The sequence below is a fragment of the Neovison vison genome, chromosome 1 (genome assembly GCF_020171115.1).
Source record: "Neovison vison isolate M4711 chromosome 1, ASM_NN_V1, whole genome shotgun sequence".
NCBI lineage: Eukaryota > Metazoa > Chordata > Mammalia > Carnivora > Mustelidae > Neogale > Neogale vison.
In genome coordinates, this window is record NC_058091.1 from 167,904,993 (window position 1) to 167,926,461 (window position 21,469).

Genomic DNA, 21,469 nt, shown 5'->3' on the forward strand with positions numbered 1-21,469 from the left:
ATTTGCTCTCTACTCTTAGAGGAAGGATGAACCACCCAGTGGAAATTCAGGATGTCAGACACACAGAGGGGCAGCTATCAGAGAAGAGATTTTTCTCCATTTCTTGCTGGGCTGCGCTTCCTCTACCTTATTCAAGAGGACTGTCCAAATTTCAGGGTCTTTTTTAAGTGTTCCCCCTTCCCCCCTCCCCAGTAATCTCTACACCCAACATGGGGCTCGTACTCATAACCTTAGAGTTTTTGTTTTTGTTTTTGTTTTTTTACAACCTTCGAGATCTTGAGTCCTATCCTCTTCCAACTGAGCCAGTATGGAGTCTGTCCCAGCCATTCCATCCCATGATCTGGATTCCGTACCACCTCTTCTTGAATCTGTTCATTTCTTCAACAATTATCTTAAAATTTACTTTTATTGTGATTGAAGTAATAGCTTTGTTTTACAGGTTTTTAAAATGGCATTTAGAAGCAGCTTTTACTATTTTTATAAGGCTACTCTTGGGATTATAACAAAAAACAACCTGCTATTAGTTCCATCCCCAGTAATATAAAATACAGACTTTCTGTAATTGTAGATGAAGATTTAACTCTTCTCTACCCATGTTCCTGCTATCCTCTTCCCAGTATAGTTATAGGAAAATTTTGATTAAGTTGGTAGTTAGTGTTAATAATTCTGTAACACTGTGTTAGGGTCCGTTATTAAATGAAATGAGACTGAGACAAAAAGTTATTTAAAGCTTTATTCTATGCCAAGCATTAGAAGTAAACTAAGTTAAAGTTATGCAAAGCTTTAAACTATGTCAAGCATTAGAAATCAGACTGACCGGCCAGGGCCGCTCCCGAAGAGAGCGACCCCTCCCAGCCTCACAGACTAATTTTTATAGAGCAAAAACCTGGCCACTTATAGGTAGCCAATGAGATTGTCACATTGTATAGTCCTGTTAGGCCATGTGCAGGTGGTCAGTTGAATTACAGTTTACCCTGTAGTAGCTGTTTGACCTAACTTATTACTCTGGTCAGAATTGGTGCTCAAGTTTGGCGCCCAAATAGCAGGTTTACATTCTTTGGCGGTTAGGGAGAGAGTATGTGTGCTTCTTACTGATTAGATGTCTCCACTGGCCTGACTCGTTGTATTCTGGGCTCTGTTATCAGGAACTGGCTGACCAAATTTTACTGGCTTCCCAGACTTGCTTCTAAGTAAGTTTCTCCGGGGGGGAGGGGGGAGGTGGCAGGGTTGGTTTAAGTTTTACTGCACAAACAATAAAATGGCTTTTAACCAAGGTGGAGTCACTTTGGCTAAATAGGCCCTTACAACTGTAAACCTTATTTAGCACAGCCAGAAATTGTATATTACTATCGCATTTCATCTCCTAACATTTGATTTTTTTCTGGATCATCTAATTACCTCTTGTTTTCCTCTTCCCTTGCTTTTTTAATTGTTCTCCCAATTGCTCTGAAAGAACACAAAATGCCTAACTAAGATTATTTTCTGAACTTTCAAATCAATCACATCATCAGTTAGATCCCGTCTTGTTTGTTTTTCTGGAGACTGCTATCCTGTGCGTTGATTCATACCTCCCTAAAGGCTTCCAGATCTTCTCTTCCTTTCTGGGGTTTTTGTATTTCCCATGTGGCTGTGAAAACACCTCTCTTTACTCTCGTCTGCCACTACTGGGCCCTTTCATTCTAGTGACTCTCTATTCTTAAATTCTGAAACATTTGCATAAAATTGTGTCTGTTTTGGCTTTCTTTGTTCTCTATTTCTGGAATTTCTTTCATTGGCATTGGCTCTCTTGGATCTGTCCTCTAGGCTTCTAGGCTTTTCCTCCTATTTCCTGTTTCTCTGTCTTTTTGTTACACTTGCGGATAACATTTTTTTCTTTACCAAATTTTTCATGGATTTCTTCCTCCCCATTATCCTATTTTTAAGAGGACATTTTTATTTTTTAATAATTTTTAATAATTTTAATATCTTTATAATATCTTAATAATAATTTTTTATAATTTTTAATATCTACCATTTGATTCCTTAATGTCCAAGAGCTTTTATGCCTGGAGTTGAACCCCCATAACTTTATTCATTTTGTGAATTTACTAAATATTCTGAGTATTAATCATCATTTCTTTTAAACATTCACATACTTCTTTAATAACAAATCATAATGTATAAAATAAAATATAAAATAAGATGTCTTCCTTTTGAATGAATTGCAAGCTTCTCTGACAAATTACTTTTAAAAGTTCAATTCCAGGGTGCCTGGGTAGCTCAGGGGGTTGAGCTTATGTCTTTGGCTCGGGTCATGGTTTCAGGGTCCCAGGATTGAGCCCTGCGTCAGACTCGCCATTCAGCGGGGGAGGCTGCTTAATAAATAAAAGTAAAATCTTTAAAAAAAAAAAAGTTTGATTCCATTACCAACCTAATAGATCTTAATCTCTTGAGTGTTTTAACCTCTTCAAAAAGCAGACAACGGTAAATACATAAATGATTTTTTAACTTTTGACCAAAATCAACTAAAAAGAGCTACTTCTATGAATTGAATTCTGTTGCCTCAATACTGCCTATTTTTTAAATTCTAATTTCTGTACCTAGCTAAAATTTTCATAGAGTATGGTAATTTTACAGGGCCCTATATTTTCATGCCTCTCTAGGGATGCAGTAGCTTGCAATATCATCAGGAAAAATAGTATATTCTGGGAACATGCATGCATGTTGTTATCACTAAGTGATACTTGGTTGGGCCTCTAGACTTGGTGACTTCTCCTTAAAGGAATTCAGACCTTACCTTCTGTTTGGATTCAGGTTCAAGATTATTGGCATGTCAGTAAGCCTTTATTTTCAGCTTTATTGAGATGAGATTGAAATAAATGTGTGCAAGTTTAAGGTGTATTCCGTGTTGAGTTGCTGCACACACATTGTGCAGTGATTACCACTGAAGCCTTAGCTAACACCCCACTACCTCACATAATTCCCATTTATTTTTTTTCTTCAATTTATTTGACAGAGAGAGAAATCACAAGTAGGCAGAGAGGCAGGCAGAGAGAGAGGGGGAAGCAGGCTCCCTGCTGAGCAGAGAGTCCGATGCAGGGCTCCATCCCAGGACCCTGAGATCATGACCTGAGCCGAAGGCAGAGGCTTAATCCACTGAACCACCCACGCGCCCCATTTTATAACCAAAAATTTGTACACTTTGATCAACCTCTTCCCATTTCCCCCTACCCCATGGTCCCTGGTCACCACTATTCTACTCTGAGTTCAGGTTTCTTTTTGGGGGGGATTCCACATCTAAGTGACATCACACAGTATTTGTCTTTTGCCTTTTCTGATGGACTCTGACTTTTTTACTTAGCGAAATGCCCTCAAATTCCATCCATACTGTACAAATGGTGGGATTTTCTCCTTTCTCATAGCTGAATAATATTCCATTGTGTACACACACACACACACACACACACGTGCGCGCATGCACACATACCGTGTCTTCTTCATTCATCCACTGAAGGACACTTAGGTTGTTCCCATGTTGCAGCTTTTGTGAGTAATGCTGCAGTGTACACAGGAGTGGAAATAATCTCACTGAAACCCTAATTTCCTCTCCTTAACTTATATACAACAGAAGTAGGACTATTGGGTGATATGGTATTTCCAGTTTCAATTTTTGAAGAACTTCCATACTGTTCTTGGTAGTGGTCGCACCAATTTACATTCCCCCCCAACCAAGCACAAGGATTCCCTTTCTCTACATCTTCGCCAATGCTTGTCATTCTTGTCTTCTTGTTAACAGCCATTCTAACAGTTGGGAGGTGATAGCTCATTGTGGTTTGGACTTGCATTTCCCTGTTGACGGTGGTGGTGAGCATCTTTTCATTTCTGTTGGCCATTAATGGGTCTTCTTTGAAAATAAAACCTCTATGCAGTTCCTCTGATCATTTTTTAATGGGATTTTGTTTTACTGTTGAGTTCTTTATAGATTTTTATCAGTTCTTCATATATTTTAGCTATTAGCCCCTTATCATGTATATGATTTAAAGGTATTTTCTCCCATTCAGTAGGTTACCTTTTCATCTTATGGTTTGTTGCTTTCGGGCTGAACAGGAGCTTTTTACTTGGGTGTAGTCCCCCTATTAACTTTTCCTTTCCCTTCTTACACTTTGGTGTCCTATCCAGGGAATATGCTGCCCAGACCAATACCAAGGAGCTTCTTTTGAATGCTTTCTTCTCTGTTTTAAAAAATTTTTTAATTTAAAATTCATTTTAACACATACTATATATTAGTTTCAGGGGTAGAATTTAGTGAATCATCAATTGCCTCTAACACCCAGTGCTTATCACATCACGTGCCCTCCTTGATGCCCGTCACCAGTGTACACAATGGAATATTATCCCCCACCCACCACCCCTCCAGCAACCGTGTTTGTTTCCCAGAGTTAAGAGTTTCTTATGGTTTGTCTCCCTCTCTGATTTCATCTTATTTTTCCTTCCTTCCCTGTGTTCTTCTGTTTAGTTTCCTAAATTCCACACATGAACGAAATCATATATTTGTCTTTCTCTGACTTATTTCGTGAATGCTTTCTTCTAAGATTTTTATAATATCAAGTCTTAAGCTTACGTCCTTGATCCTCTTCAGTTTATTTTTGTGAGGGGTGTAAGGTGACTGTCCAATTTCATTTTTCTGCATGTGGTATTCAGTTCTTCAGTACCCTCTGTGGAAGGACTGCCTTTCCGCATGGAGGACTCTTGGTTCTCTTGTCAAATATTAGTTTACCATTAACTGTGAGGATTTATTTCTGGGCTCTCTAGTCTGTTCTCTTGGCCCATGCATCTATTTTTATGCCAGTATCCTAGTTTTAAGTACTGTAACTTTGTAGTATAGTTTGAAATCTGGAAATGTTATGCCTCTGACTTTGTTTTTCTTTTTTATGATTGCTTGGCTGTTCAGGGTCTTCTGTGGTTCCCTACACATTTTAGGATTGTTTCTTGTGTTTCTGTGACAAATTCTGTGACACCATTGGAATGGTGATAGTGACTGCATTAAATCTATAGATGGCCTTGGGTAGTATGGACATTTTATTAATATTAATTCTGAACCAAACACACAGAATACATTTTCGTTTATTTCTTCCCAGTTTCTTTCATGAAAGTTTTATATATTTTTTTCCACAGCTCTTTCATTTCTTTGGTTAAATGTATTCCTAAGTTTTTACTGTTTTGATGCTATTGTGAACAGGATTATTTATTTCTTTTTCAGGTGTTTCACAGTTCATATAAATACCATTGATTTCTTTTTTATTTTTTAAGATTTTATTAATTTATTTGACACAGAGAGAGAGGTCACAAGTAGGCAGAAAGGCGGGCAGAGACAGAGAGGAGGAAGCAAGCTCCCTGCTGAGCAGGGAGCCCATGTGGGGCTCCATCCCAGGACCCTGGGACCATGACCTGAGCCGAAGGCAGAAGATTTAACCCACTGAATCATCCAGGTACCCAGTCACAGTTAGATTTAAGCTGAATAACCTTTGCTAATATTGAGAACATTGCACATATTTTCAGTAACTTATTGCACATATTTTCAGTAACTTAAAAGTAAGTGTCTTTTAAGTTACTCTTAAAAAAAGTAAGTACTCTTCCTATCTCCACTTCTTTTTACTAGATTTGAGTAAATCAAATATTTACTCATGGTAGGAGATTCTGGCATTAACTATAGCTGAGTTTAACAGAAATACAGAAAACCATGAAGATTTACCAAGCATTCACAAATGATCACTTACAACAATTCCAATAGCACCTAAGGTTTGCTGCTTAATGTAATTCAACAGGACAGCACTCTGACCAATGATGAACAACTTAATAGGAAATTCTTTCACCTATTCAAGGTTTCATTATATAGCTACTATATTTGACCAATATTAAAAATCTTAAAACTCCGTTATATTGCTATTTCCATTATATATCAACTTAGCAACAATTCATCTTTTTGATGCCATTTATTCAACTGGGGGAAAAAAAAGATGGTACGTTCTCGTTTTCTCCTGTTACAGATTTAATTCAATAATTTGATTTCTCACTATGTGAAAACTACATTTTTTTCCCCTTAGCACAGGACAGCACTGAAGTGAAAGCAGCTTTCATAGTCTTTGACTTTCCTTTAAATGAAAGCATTATGGAATTTTCAGCAGTGAACATTATCTGGTTCCTACCTGAACCCCATCTCCAAGGAAATGAGAGAATCTAAAGTAAAAGTCCTATTCGAGGCAAAAAGGTTCCAATCCTAAATATTTCACTACAACAACCTTGTTCTGTCACTGAGTAGTAAATGATCAATGACCACTAATGATGGTAACAGTACCCTCACTGACGTCATTATTAAATTTTATATACTATTTTATATCCAAAATGTGCATATAAAATATCTGCAGACATAAGTTAGTATTAAGAATTAAAAACACCTCTACAAATGTCCTTTCTTCTGAAATCTATATAATTGTTTTCAAGACTAGAAACCTAAACATCCTGACTACATTAAAAACACATGTCTGAAAAAAAAGAAAACACATGTCTGAATACACATTATGGGAATCCCAGTTCAGAACTAATCTTCTCATTAAAAAAAAAACAACCCGGGGCGCCTGGGTGGCTCAGTGGGTTAAAGCCTCTGCCTTTGGCTCAGGTCATGATCTCGGGGTCCTGGGATTGAGCCCTACTTCAGGCTCTCTGCTCAGCGGGGAGCCTGCTTCTTCTCTCTCTGCCTGCCTCTCTGCCTACTTGTGATCTCTGTCTGTCAAATTAATAAATAAAATCCTTAAAAAAAAACCAACCCACAAACTTAGAGTACTTTTGTTATTGCTGAGTCTGATGAGATGTAAAGGAGACCACTGAATACTAAATTCAGGTATTTACTCAATTGTGTTGATTTCCACTCATCAAACAGCCCTAACAAACCAACAGCTGGAACAAGGATAGTTTTTTTCTCTGCTGTCTAGTAGGAAGTTGAAACATTTTCAATTAAAGCCTTCATATTTCATGTAGACTTCGACAGGTGTGGCCCCAACAGCACCGTTCTGAGGTGGCCTCTGATGCAGGTTTTAGATTTCACCTTGACTATGGCTTCGATATCGATAGGCAAATGCCTTTTTCAGAGCCCCTGGTAGGAGGGCAGAAGGGTCCATAGCATTCACCGGTTTGGGCTTTATATCCCGTTCTGAACTTTTCACTGACCGACATTGTACACTGTTCCTATCTTTAAGGATCTCTAACGTATTTGTCATATCAGGTTTCTTTGGACTGTTCTTAACCAAGGTCTTTCCAGCACAGGTTTTTTTCTCTCTTCGCTCTTTCATCAGGTCGGCAGCTGGTGATATACTTTGGTGGAGCCCCAATGGGGGAGGGTTGGGGGAGGTGGGGGTGGGGGCGGTAGAGGGACAGAGGATGGTGGGTAATAACAGATGTGGTAGGATCTAAGTCACCTGGAATAACATGTTGCTGTTCTTACTGGGTCACAGTTTTGGCAATCTGAGCTCTGAGAGCAGCAAGTTCATTTTCAAGGGCACAGATCTTCTGCAATGTGGAAGCTATTCTGCAGTGCCTCCTCATTTGCTAGTGCTGTCTTCTGTGGAAGCTCTTCTGGAGACAGGTTTGGTAAGGAACACTGCCTGCTTGGCAGCTTCTCAAAGAAAGGAAGGTCATCCTGAAGAGACTCCCTTGATCTGAGCTCTGTCCTTGGTCTTGCTGAACACTCTCCTTCTTCTTTGGCTACCCATCCGCCATCAGCAAAAGACACCACTGCATCCTCTCCAGGATGGCTCGGGCTCTGTTTTGTTGTAGGGCTGGTGAGCTGGAACTGAACTTTTGGGCACTGGATCAGCGATAAATTAGTACCAATTTTCCTTACGATACTTTGAGATGAACCATGTGGATTGCTGAATGCATGCTTCCTCCAAGCTGTTGAAAAACCCAGGTACTTTGAACTTCTCCGGTTTCCAGCTTGGCTATCCCCTGATTTTATTCCTGAACAAGGTTAAATAGGAGTCGATGAAGAGTGGACATCTTTATCTTCTACCCAGTCTTTGGAGAAGGATCTAGTTTCTCATCACGAGATATGTGGGGTTTGCTATAGGTTTCTGTAGATTTTCTTTATCATGTTGAAGAGGTCCCCCTCTATTCCTAGCTTGTTGATTTTAATCATGAATAAGTGTTGGATTTTTTCAATGACTTTATGCATTTATATACATGCTTTGTATGATTTTTCTTGTTTAGCCTATCAGTGTGATGAATTACATTAGTTGATTTTCTTTTTTTTAAATTTTATTTATTTATTCGACAGAGAGAGAGAGAGAGAGCACAAGTAGGCAGAGAATTAGGCAGAGAGAGAGGAGGAAGTAGGCTCCCCACCAAATGGAGAGCCCGATGGGGGGCTCAATCCCAGGACCCTGAGATCATGACCTGAGCTGAAGGCAGAGGCTTAACCCACTGAGCCACCCAGGCGTCCCTAATTAGTTGATTTTCAAATGTTGTACTGGCCTTGCATGCCTGGGATAAACCCTCGTTGCTCATGGTGTATAATTTTTAATACATTTTTTGATCCATTTGCTAACATTTTGTCGAGAATTTTTGCAACTATGTTCATGAAAGGTAGCAGTCTGTAGTTTACTTGTAAAGTCTTCATCCGGTTTATGTATTAGGGTAATTCTGGCCTTGTAGAATACGTTCACAAGAGTTCTCTCTGCTTCTAGTTTCTGGAAGATATTGTAGAGAATTGGTATTATTTCATTCTCAATTGTGTGGCAGAATTTACTGGTGAAAACATCTGTGCTTGGCGCTGTCTTTTTAGAAAGTTATTATTTTAGTTTCTTTAATAGATATAGCTCTATTCAGAGTATGGATTTCTCATTGTGTAAGTTTTGTGTCTTTCAGAGAATTTTATTGAATCTATTAAATTTGGGGGCATAGAATTGTTTGTAATATCTCTTTTTAGTGTCTGTGGGATCAATAGTGGTGATCCCTCTTTCATTTCTGATATTTGTGTATTTGTAATTTGTGATTTCACTCTCTTTTTTTTTTTTCTCTTGTTAGCCCCGATAGAGTTATATCAAAAAGGTAATGTTTGGTGATCATTGATTTTTCTTTAGTGATTTTCTGTTTTTAAATTCACTGATTTCTGTTTTAATTTTTATTATTTCTTTTCTTCTGTTTGCTTTGAGTTTACAGAGCTCATTTTTCTCTGGTTTCCTAAGGTGGAAGCCTAGGTTACTGATTTTAGAAACTTCTGATTTTCTAATATATATATTAATTGCTATAAATTTCCCTATAAGCCTTGTTCTTATTGCATCCTACATATTTTAATATGCTGTATTTTCATTTTCATTTAGGTAGAAAATATTTTTAAACCTCTCTTTTGCTTTCCTCTTTGACCCAAGTGTTATTAAAAGTGTGTTATTTAATCTCTAAATTTTTTTGGTATTTTCTAGATACCTTTAGGTTATTGAGTTCCAGTTTAATTCCATTGTGATCTGAGAGAACAATTTGTATGATTTTCATTAATGGAAAATTGTTGGTTCACTGGGGTGGCTCAGTGAGTTGGTTGTCAACTCTTGATTTTGGCTCAGGTCATGACTTCAGGGTCGTGAGACTGAGCATCGCATCGGGCTCTGTGCTGGGCGTGGAGCCTACTTAAGATCCTCTCTCTCTCTGTCCTCACTTATTCCCACTCCACAAACGTGCACACTTTCTTTAAAAAAAATTGTTAAGGTGTTTTTATGGCCCAGAATGTAGAATATCTTGGTGAATGTTCCATGTGAGCTTGAGAAACATGTGTATTCTGCTGTGGTTGGCTCAAATATTCTATAGACTGTCAATTAGGTCCAACTGATTGATAGTGTTATCTAGTTAAACCCTGTCCTTCCTGATTTTCTGCCAACTGGATGGGTCAGTTACTGATAAAGACACATTTTAATCTCCAAATGTAATATTTGTACAGTTCTATCAGTTCTTGTCTCACATATTTTGATGCCCTGTCTTAAGTGCATACATATTAAGGATTATTATATCTTCTTAGAGAATTGATTCCTTTATCATGATGTAACATCTCTTTGTCTCGTAACTTTTCTACTTTTGAAATTAGCTTTGTCTGGAATTAATATAGCTTCTCCATCTTTTTTTTTTATTAGAGTTAGCATGGTATATCTTTCTCCATCCCTTTACTGTTAATCTATATGTGTCTTTGTATTTAAAGTGGGTGTCTTACAGACAGTATATAGTGAGTCTTTTCCTATTTTAATCTACTCTGATGGTCTCTTTTAATTGGTATACTCAGGCCACTCACAGTGAAAGTGATTGACTTATTTGGATTAATATTTAACATGGTTATAAGTTTTTCTCATCGATTATGTCTGTTCTTTAAAAAAAACAAAAACCTTCTCCTGTTTTTCTGCTTTCCCTGGTTTTAATTGAGCATTTTATATGATTCCATTTTTCCTCCTTTCTTAGCATATTATACTCCTTTAAGATTTTTATTGGTTGCCCTAAAGTTTGCAATATACATTTTCATTTCATCTGCCTACTTTCATCTAATACTAGGCTGTTTCATGGGCTGTGCAGTTATAAGAATATTCCCAATTCCATATCCTTTCCTTATGACATTTTTATCATTCCTTTAACTTATCCATATACTTTAATCTCATAATACATTGTTACTTTCATTACTTTGAACAAACAGTAGTCCCCCAGATTTTTTTCAGCTAAGTTATTACTATTGAAATATAGTTGATATACAATGTTATATTAGTTCCAGGTGTACAATGTCATGTTTTGACAATTCTATACATTAGGCAGTATTCACTATTATAAGTGCAGTTACAATCTGTCACCAGACAGTATTATAATATTATAGACTATATTCTCTATACTTCACTTTTTCATCACTGTGACTTACGTATTTCATAACTGGAAGTTTGTACCTCTTAATTCCCTTTACCTATTTTGCTCATGTTCCACACCCCTCTTCTCTGGGGTTTTGTGTTTGTTGTTTATTTGTTTTTTTAGATTCCAAATATATGTGAAATCATAGAGTGTTTGCCTTTCTATCTGACTTACTTCACTTAGCATAATATACTCTAGGTCCACCCATGTTTTCATTAATGTCAAGATCTCATTCTTTTTCATGGCTGAGTAATATTCGATTGTATGTGAGTCTGTATACACCTACATCTACTTGTATCCACTTATTTATCAATGGACATTTAGTTTGGTTCCCATCTTGGCCATTGTAAATAATGCTTCAGTGTACATAGATATATATTTCTGAACTACTGTTTTTGTTTCTTTGAGGTAAATACTGAGTAATGGAATTACTGGATTCTATGGTATTTTTATTTTTAATTTTTTGAGGAAACTTCATACTCTTTACTACAGTGGTGGCATCAATTTTTTTCCCACTAATAGTGCACGAAGCTTCCCTTTTCTCAACATCCTTGCCAGCACTTGTTATTTCTTGTCTTTCTGACACTAGCCATTCTGACAGGTGGGAGGTGATACCTCATTGTGGCTAAGATTTGGATTTCCCTGATGATTAATGATGTTGAGCATCTTTCCATGTGTTAGTTGGCCATCTCTATGTCTCCTCTGGAAAAATGTCCATTCAGGTGCCCTGCTCATTTTTTAATCTGATTATTTGTGGGTTTTTTAGGTGTTGTATAAATTCTTTATATATTTTGGATATTAATCTCCTACTGCTTATATCATTCACAAATGTTTTCTCACATTCAGTATGTGCCTTGTCATTTTATTTAGTTTCTTTCACTGTGTAAAAGTTTTTTAGTTTGGTGTAGTTTCAATAGTTTATTTCTGCTTTGTTTCTCTTGCCTAGGAGACTTATCCAGAAAAAAGTTGCTAAGGCTGCTGTCAAAGAAATTATTTCTGTGTGTTTTCTTTTAGAACCTTTATGGATTCAGGTCTCATATTTATGTCTTTAATCCACTTTGAGTTTAATTGGCTGTATGGTGTAAGAAAGGGGTCCAGTTTCATTCTTTTGAAGTAGCTGTCCAGTTTTCCCAACACCATTTATTGAAGAGACTGTCTTTTCCCATTGTATGTTCTTATCCTTTTTGCCATAGATTAATTGACTGTATAAGTGTGGATTTATTTCGGAATTCTCTATTCTGTTCTATTGGTCTGTGTGTCTATATTTGTGCCAGTACCATGGTGTTTTGTTTACTATAGCTTTGTAGTGTAGTTTGAAATCAGAGTTTGTGATACCTCCAGCTTTGTTCTCTCTCAGGACTGCTTTGGCTATTCAAGGTTCTTTGTGGTGCATTTTAGAATTATTTGTTCTAGTTACATGAAAAATATAGTTGGAATTTTGATGGTGGTTCCATCAAATCCTTGGATCATTTGGGGGTAATGTGGACATTTTAACATACCAACTCTTCCATGAGCATGGTATGCCTTTGCATTTGTGCTGACTTCACTTTTTTCATCAATGTCTTAACAGTTTTCAGAATATAAGTCTTAACCTCTTTGGTTAAATTTATTCCTCAGTATTTTATTCTTTTTTGGTGTAATCATAAATGGAATTGTTTTCTTTGTATCTCTTTCTGCAACTTTGTTATTAGTATATGAAAATGCAACAGGTTTTCTGTATATTAATTTTGTATAGTCAATATTATTGAATTCATTTATTGCTTCTAATAGTTTTTGCAGGGGTCTTTATGGTTTTCTATATATAGTATCAGTTACAAATAATGATGGTTTGACTTCTTCTTTACCAATTTGCATGCCTTTTGTTTCTTTTTCTTGTCTGATTGCCCTGGCTAGAACTTCCAGTCCTACACTGAATAGAAGTGGCATGAGTGAACATCATTCTTCCTGATTTTAAAGAAAAATCAGGTTTTCACCATTGAGTATGATGGTAGCTGTGAGTCTGTGATTTATAACCCTTTATTATGCTGGGGTGTGTTCCCTCTACCCACACTTTTTTTGAGCATTTATATCATGAACACGTGTTGAATTTCATAAAATGTTTTTTCTGCATTTCGTGATCTTATGATTTTTTATCCTTCCTTTTGTTAACTGAATATATTACATTAATAGATTACAACATTGATAGATGTTGCAGTCCATGAAATAATCCTTTCATGTATCTTTGAATTCAGTTTGCTAATATTTCTTTGAAGATATTTTCATCTAGGTTCATCAGGGGTATTGGCCTGTAGTTTCACTTTTTTGTAGCATCTTTGGTTTGGAATCAGGGTGATGCTGAATTTGGAATTTATCTTTTACTTCGTGGGGATAGTTTGAGAAGCATAGGTATTACTCTTCTTTAACTGTTTAGTACAATTCACTCACCTGTGAAGCAGTCTGGTCCTTGTCTTTAGTTTGTTGGGAGTTTTTTATTCATGATTCTGTTTTATTACTAGCTAGCAATTGGTCTGTCCAGATTTTCTATTGCTACCTGATTCAGTTTTGTAGGATTGTATGTGTCTACAAATTTATCTATTTTCCACTTTGTTGGCATATAATTTTTAGTAGTAGTCTCTTATAATCTTCTATATTTCTGTGGTATTGGTGGTTATCTTTTTTTCTGATTTTAATTATTTGGTCCTCTCCCTTTTTGCCTTGAGTGGTCTGGCTAAAAGTTTATCAAAATTGTCTATTTTTGCAAAGTACTAGCTCTTAGTTTCATAGACCTTTTCTATTTTTTAAGTCTCTTTCATTTATTTCATCTCTGATCTTTATTATTTCCTATTTTCTATTAACCTTGAGCTTTGTTCTTATTTTTATGGTTCCTTTATTTATAAGGTTAGATGGCTAATTTGAGATCTGTCTTAACCTGGGGCTATAGCTCAGGGCTAGAGCATTTGACTGCAGATCAAGAGATCTATCTTACTCAGGTAGACCTGTGTCACTATAAACTTTCTTTTTTTATTAATATATAATGTATTATTTGTTTCAGGGTATAGCTCTGTGATTCATCAGTCTTAGACAACTCACAGTACTCACCATAGCACATACCCTCCCCAATGTCCATCACTCAGCCACCCCACCCCTTCCCTTCTAGAAACCCTCAGTTTGTTTCCTGAAATTAAGAATCTCTTATCATTTGCCTCCCTCTCTGGTTTCATCTTGTTTCATTTTTCCCTCCCTTCCCCTATGATTCTCTGTCTCGTTTCTCAAATTCCTCATATCAGTGAGATCATATGATAATTGTCTTTCTCTGCTTGACTACTTTCATTTAGTTTTTTACCCTGTAGTTCCATCCATGTCATTGCAAATGTTAAGATTTTGGTTTTTTGATGGCTGCATAGTATTCCATTGTATATATATACCACTTCTTTTTTTTAATTTTTTATTTTTTTAAATTTATTTATTTTCAGAAAAACAGTATTCATTATTTTTTCACCACACCTAGTGCTCCATGCAAGCCGTGCCCTCTATAATACCCACCACCTGGTACCCCAACCTCCCACCCCCCCGCCACTTCAAACCCCTCAGACTGTTTTTCAGAGTCCATAGTCTCTCATGGTTCACCTCCCCTTCCAATTTATCCAAATTCCCTTCTCCTCTCTAACGCCCCTTGTCCTCCATGCTATTTGTTATGCTCCACAAATAAGTGAAACCATATGATAATTGACTCTCTCTGCTTGACTTATTTCACTCAGCATAATCTCTTCCAGTCCCGTCCATGTTGCTACAAAAGTTGGGTATTCATCCTTTCTGATGGAGGCATAATACTCCATAGTGTATATGGACCACATCTTCCTTTTTAATTTTTCAGCATACCAGAATTCATTGTTTATGCACCACACCCAGTGCTCCATGCAATATGTGCCCTCCATAATACCCACCACCAGGCTCACCCAACTTCCCACCCACCACCCCTTCAAAACCCTCAGATTGTTTTTCAGAGTCCATAGTCTCTCATGGTTTATCTCCCCCTCCAATTTCCCTCAACTCCCTTCTCTCCATCTCCCCATGTCGTCTGTGTTGTTTCTTATGCTCCACAAGTAAGTGAAACCGTATGATAATTGACTCTCTCTGCTTGACTTATTTCACTCAGCATAATCTCTTCCAGTCCCGTCCATGTTGCTACAAAAGTTGGGTATTCATCCTTTCTGATGGAGGCATAATACTCCATAGTGTATATGGACCACATCTTCCTTATCCATTCAACCATTGAAGGGCATCTTGGTTCTTTCCACAATTTGGTGACTGTGGCCATTGTTGCTATGAAATTGGGATACAGATGGCCCTTCTTTTCACTACATCTGTATCTTTGGGGTAAATACCCAGGAGTGCAATTGCCAGGTCATAGGGAAGTTTTATTTTTAATTTCTTAAGGAATCACCACACTGTTCTCCAAAGTGGCTGCACCAACTTGCATTCCCACCAACAGTGTTATAGGGTTCCCCTTTCTTCACATCCTCTCCAACACACGTTGTTTCCTGTCTTATTAATTTTGGCCGTTCTAACTGGTGTAAGTAAGGTGGTATCTCAATGTGGTTTTGATTTGATCTCCCTGATGGCTGAATATTTTTTCATGTGTCTGATAGCCATTTGTATGTCTTCATTGGAGAAGTGTCATTTCATGTCTTCTGTCCATTTTGTACCACTTCTTCTCTACCCATTCATCTGTCAATGGACATCTAGGCTCTTTCCATATTTTGGCTATTGTAGACATAGCTGCTATAAACATTGGGGTTCACGTGCCCCTTCAGATCCCTACATTTGTATCCTTGGGGTAAATACCCAATAGTGCAGTTGCTGGGTCACAGGGTAGCTCTATTTTCAACTACTTGAGGAACCTCCATACTGTTTTCTAGAGTGGCTGCACCAGCTTGCATCCCCACCAACAGTATAGGAGGTTCCCCTTTCTCTGCATCGTTACCAACATTTGTTGTTTCCTGACTGGTTAATTTTAGCCATTCTGACTGGTATGAGGTGGTACCTCATTGTGATTTTGATTTGTATTTCCCTGATGCCAAGTGATGTTGAGCACCTTTTCATGTGTCTGTTGGCCATTTGGATGTCTTCTTTGCATAAATGTCTATTCATGTCCTCTGCCCATTTCTTGATTAGATTCTTTGTTCCTTGGGTATTGAGTTTGATAAGTTCTTTATAGATTTTGGATACTAGCCCTTTATCTGATACGTCATTTGCAAATTTCTTCTCCCATTCTGTATGTTGTGTTTTGGTTTTGTTGACTGTTTCCTTTGCTGTGCAAAAGCTTTTGATTTTGATGAAATCCCAATAGTTCATTTTTGCCCTTGCTTCCCTTGTCATCAGCCATATTTCTAGGAAGAAGTTTCTGCAGCTGAGGTCAAAGAGGTTGCTGCCTGTGTTCTCCTCAAGTATTTTTTTTAAAGATTTTATTTATTTATTTGACAGAGAGAGATCACAAGTAGGCAGAGCGGTAGGCAGAGAGAGAGAGGAGGAAGCAGGCTCCCTGCTGAGCAGAGAGCCCGATGCGGGACTCGATCCCGGGACCCTGAGATCATGACCTGAGCTGAAGGCAGTGGCTTAACCCACTGAGCCACCCAGGCGCCCTCTCCTCAAGTATTTTGATGGATTCCTGTCTCACATTTTGAATCTATTTTTGTGTGTGGTGTCAGGAAATGGTCATTCTTCTGCATGTGGCTGTCCAGTTTTCCTAACACCATTTGTTGAAGGGATGGTCTTTTACATTGGACAGTCTTTCCTGCTTTGTCAAAAATTATTGACCATAGAATTGAGGGCCCATTTCTGGACTCTCTATTCCGTTCCATTGATCTATGTGTCTGTTTTTGTGCCAGTACCATACTGTCTTGATGATTACAGGTTTGTAATAGAGCTTGAAGTCTGGAATTGTGATGCCACCAACTTTGGTTTTCTTTTTCTACATTCCTCTGGCTATTTGGGGTCTTTTCTGGTTGCATAAAAGTTTTAGGATTATTCCATTTCTTTGAAAAAAAGTTGATGGTATTTTGATAAGAACTGGATTAAATGTGTAGATTGCTTTAGGTAGCATAGACATTTTCACAATATTTGTTCTTCCAATCCATGAGCATGGAACATTTTTCCATTTCTTTGTGTCTTCCTCAGTTTCTTTCATGAGTATTCTATTGTTTCCTGAATACAGATTTTTTTGTCTCTTTGGTTGAATTTATTCCTAGGTATGTAATGGTTTGGGGTGTAATTGTAAATGGAATCAACTCCTTAATTTCTCTTTCTTCTGTGTTGTTGTTGGTATATAAAAATGCAACTGATTTCTGTGCATTGATTTTATATCCTGACACTTTACTGAATTCCTATATGAGTTCTAGCAGTTTTGGAGGGGAATCTTTTGGGTTTTCCACATAAAATATCATATCATCTTCAAAGAGTGAGAGTTTGACTTCATCTTTGCCAATTTGGTGCCTTTAATTTCTTTCTGTTGTCTGATTGCTGAGGCTAGGACTTCTAGTACTGTGTTGAATAGCAGTGGTGATAGTGGACAGCCCTGCCTTGTCCCTGACCTTGTGGGAAAAGCTTTCAGGTTTTCCCAACTAAGAATGATATTTGCTGTGGTTTTTCATTTTCATAGATGACTTTGGTGATATTGAGGTATGTCCCCTCTATCCCTACACTTTGAAGACTTTTGATTAAGAAAGGATGCTGTACTTTGTCAAATGCTTTTTCTGCATTTATTGAGAGTGTCATATGGTTCTTGTTCTTTCTTTTATTAATGTATTGTGTTGCATTGATTGATTTGAGGATATTGAACCAAACTTCCAGCCCAGGAATAAATCCCACTTGATCATGGTGAATAATCCTTTTAATGTACCATTGGATCCTATTGGCTAGTATTTTGGTGAGAATTTTTGCATCCATCTGTAATTCTCTTTGATGGGGTCTTCGTCTGGTTTTGGAATCAAGGTAATGCTGGTCTAATAATATTAGTTTGGAAGTTTTCCTTCCATTTCTATTTTTTTGAACAGTTTCAGGAGAACAGGAATTAGTTCTTCTTTAAATGTTTAGTAGAATTCCCCTGGGAAGCAGTCTGGCCCTCAGCTCTTGTTAGGAGATTTTTGATGACTGCTTCAATCTCCTTACTGGTTATGGGTCTCTTCACATTTTCTATTTCTTCCTTGTTCAGTTTTGGTAGTTTATATGTCTCTAGGAATGAATCCATCTCTTCCAGCTTATCTAATTTGCTAGCATATAGTGACTCATAATATGTTCTTATAATTGTTTGTATTTCTTTGGTGTTGGTTGTGATCTCTCCTCTTTCATTCATAATTTTATTAATTTGGGTCCTTTCTCTTTTCTTTTTGATAAGTCTGATCAAGGGTTTATCAATCTGATTAATTCTTTCAAAGAACCAGCTCCTAGTTTCATGGATTTGTTCTATTGTTCTTTTGGTTTCTATTTCATTGATGTCTGCTGTGATCTTTACTGTTTCTCTTCTCCTACTGGGTTTAGTCTTTCTTTGCTGTTCTTTCTCCAGCTCCTTTAGGTTAGCGTTAACTTGTGTATTTGAGACCTTTCTTATTTCTTGAGAAAGGTTTGTATGGCTATATACTTTCCTCTTAGGACCACTTGCCGTACCCCCAAAGATTTTGAACAGTTGTGTTTTCATTTTCATTTGTTTCCATGAATTCTTTCATTTAACATCTGTATTGATTAGGTGCTAGCTGTTGGTACTGCCTCTTGCTCTTTGCGGGGAGTTTTTCCACTTTGTCGTTTTGCCAGAGAAGAATACATGAATGAGAGAATAAAATCCTAAAAGGGTAACAAGAACCCCAGAAAAATACACACTCAACAAATCAAGAGACCTGAAACTTGGGGGAAAAGAAAGGAAAAAAAGTATACAATCAAGCTGGTAAATAGAACAGAGCCACACACTTGATTTGGAGTGTCTTTTGGCCTGTTAGAAGAAACTGCCTCCCAAAATTTTTAAAAAAGAAAAACATATATATATATACACATAAATAAAAATAAGGGTAAATACAATGAAGGGATGGAATATAACTATAAAGTTGAAAATTTAAAAAGATTTTTAAAAAGTGAATTGAGAAGTTGGTTGAAAAAAGAAAAAAATTAAAAAATAAAAGAGAATGTGATCAGGCAGAAGACTAGAACAAAGCTAGACACTAGATTTAAGGTATATTTTGGTCTGTTAGAAGAACTATTGCAAAATTTTAAAGAAAGAAAAACAAATACACACGCACACACACACACATACACATACATATACATACATACACGCACGCACATGTGCATACACACACACACAATAAGGTTAAATACAACTGAGGGATAGAATATGACTGTAGGGATACCTGGGTGGCTCAGTCGGTTAAGCCACTGCCTTCAACTCAGGTCATGATCCCAAAGTCCTGGGATCAAGTCCTGCATCAGGCTCCTTGCTTGGCAGGGGGTCTGCTTCTCTCTCCACCTACGCCTGCCACTCTGCCTGCTTGTGTGCTCGCTCTCTGTCTCTGAGAAATAAATAAATAAATATTTTTAAAAAAAGAATATGACTATAAAAATGAAAATTAAAATATTTTTAAAAATGTATTGATAAGACAATGTTAAAATAGGAAAGAGGGAAAATTTCAAAAAACAAAGAAAAAGAAAGAAAATTTTAAAATTTAACTTCGAAAGACTAAATAATCATGGGGGGAAAAGCCATGAATTCTGTGTGCTGTATTCCTGTATCTCTTGAGTTTTCCAGTTTTCTCTGATAGGTGAACTTGATCTTGACTGGATGTTCTTTCTGATCTTCTGTTGCCCTGATTCTCAAATGTCTTTGCCTGAGGAGGAACTGCACTGCCCTTGCCAGGGGCAGGGCTAAGCAATCTGCTCGGGTTCACTCTCAGGAGCTTTTGTTCCCTGAACACTGTCCGTAGAGCTCTGGAGGATGGGAAGATGGCAGCCTCCTAATCGCCAGCTGGAGGAGCTGAGAGCTCAGGGCCCCACTCCTCAGTGCACCCTCATAGAAAAGTGCTCAGTCACTCCTATCTCCCTGGTCTCCAGCCAGCTGAGCACTGAGCTTACCCAGCCTGTGAACAAGCATCTCTGTCTCTGGCATAGAGCCCCATCTGGAGTCTCCAAACCCTGCAGATCCCTGCCACGCACTCCCAGAGAGGAAGTTGATTCTCCCAGATCTGCTGCTTGTGGAGTCCCTGCTCGAAGAGCAGTGGCCTGACTGTGCTGGGGATCATGGTTTAACGTAACCCCAAGCTGAGAGCCCCTTCTTGGCTCTGTCTCTGTGGCCAGCTTCCCCACTCTGACGCTTCCAGAAAGTTGTAGCTTTTCTGTTCCTAGAGTTGCTGCTCTTCTTTTCTTTGATCTCCTGTTGAGTTTGTAGGCGTTCGGAATGGTTTGATCTAGCTGAACTCCTGGGACCAGATGAAATTTAGGTCTCCTACTTCTCCTCCATCTTGCTCCTCCCCATCCACTATAACCTTTCTTTCTAGAATTGCTTTTGCTGTATCTCAAATACTTTGGACCATTGTTTTTCCATGTTCATTTTTCTCTATCTTTTTCTTAAAATTTCCTCTCTGATTTCTTCTTTGACCCATTTGGAAGCATGTTGGTTAGCCTCCATCTGTTTGTGTTTGTTTTTCCACTTTTTCTTGTAATTTCTCATTTCTTAAACAGTTGTGGTTGGAGAGGATGCTTGATATGATTTCAGTCTTCTTAAATTTACTGAGGCGGTCCAATATGTGATCTCTCCTGGAGAATGTTCCATGTGCACTTGAAAGGAATGTGTACTCTGCCCTTTTGGGATGGAGTGTTCTGTCTATATAATCTGTTCAGTCTACCAGATCTAATGTGTTATTGAGACGTTCCTATGTTAGGTGCATAGATACTTGCAATTGTTACATCCTCTTGTTGGATAGATTCCTTTTTTCATTATGAAATTCCCTCCTTTGTCTCATTACAGTTTTTGTTTTAAAGTCCTTTTTTCTGATATAACTATTGCTACCCCAACTTTTTTTTTCTTTTCATTTACATGGCATATCTTTTTAGGTATGCTACATTTAGCATATACATGTCTTTAGGTTTGAACTGAGTCTCTTTCTGGCAACAAAAAGATGTTTCTTGTTTCTTTATCCATTGGGTTACCTCATATCTCAATTGGATCATTGTGTGAATGTTATACTTTTTTAAAAAGATTTTATTTATTTATTTGAGAGAGAGAGAACACCTGGGCATGAGCAGGAGGAGAGGGAAGGGAAGGGGAGGGGCAGGCAGAGAGAGAAGCAGGTTCCCCACTGAGCAGGGATCCTGACCTGGGACTCAATCCCAGGACCCTGGGATCATGCCCTGAGCCAAAGGCTGCCACTTAACCCACTGAACCACTCAGGCACCCCTAAGTGTTAAAATTTTTGTAATTGTCCAACATTTTTTGGATAGCTATTTAAATTTTTTTTTCCTCAGGGCACCTGAGTGTATCAGTCATCAAGTGTCTGCCTTTGGCTCAGGTCATGATCCCAGTGCTCTGGGATCAAGCCCCCAATCAGGC

At 37.7% G+C, this 21,469-nt stretch overlaps 1 pseudogene; it reads right to left on the reverse strand.

The window, feature by feature from the left end:
- Window positions 1-7,070: 7,070 nt before the first annotated feature.
- The window catches only part of LOC122917054, a 41,948-nt pseudogene continuing 27,549 nt past the window's right edge, over window positions 7,071-21,469 (reverse strand).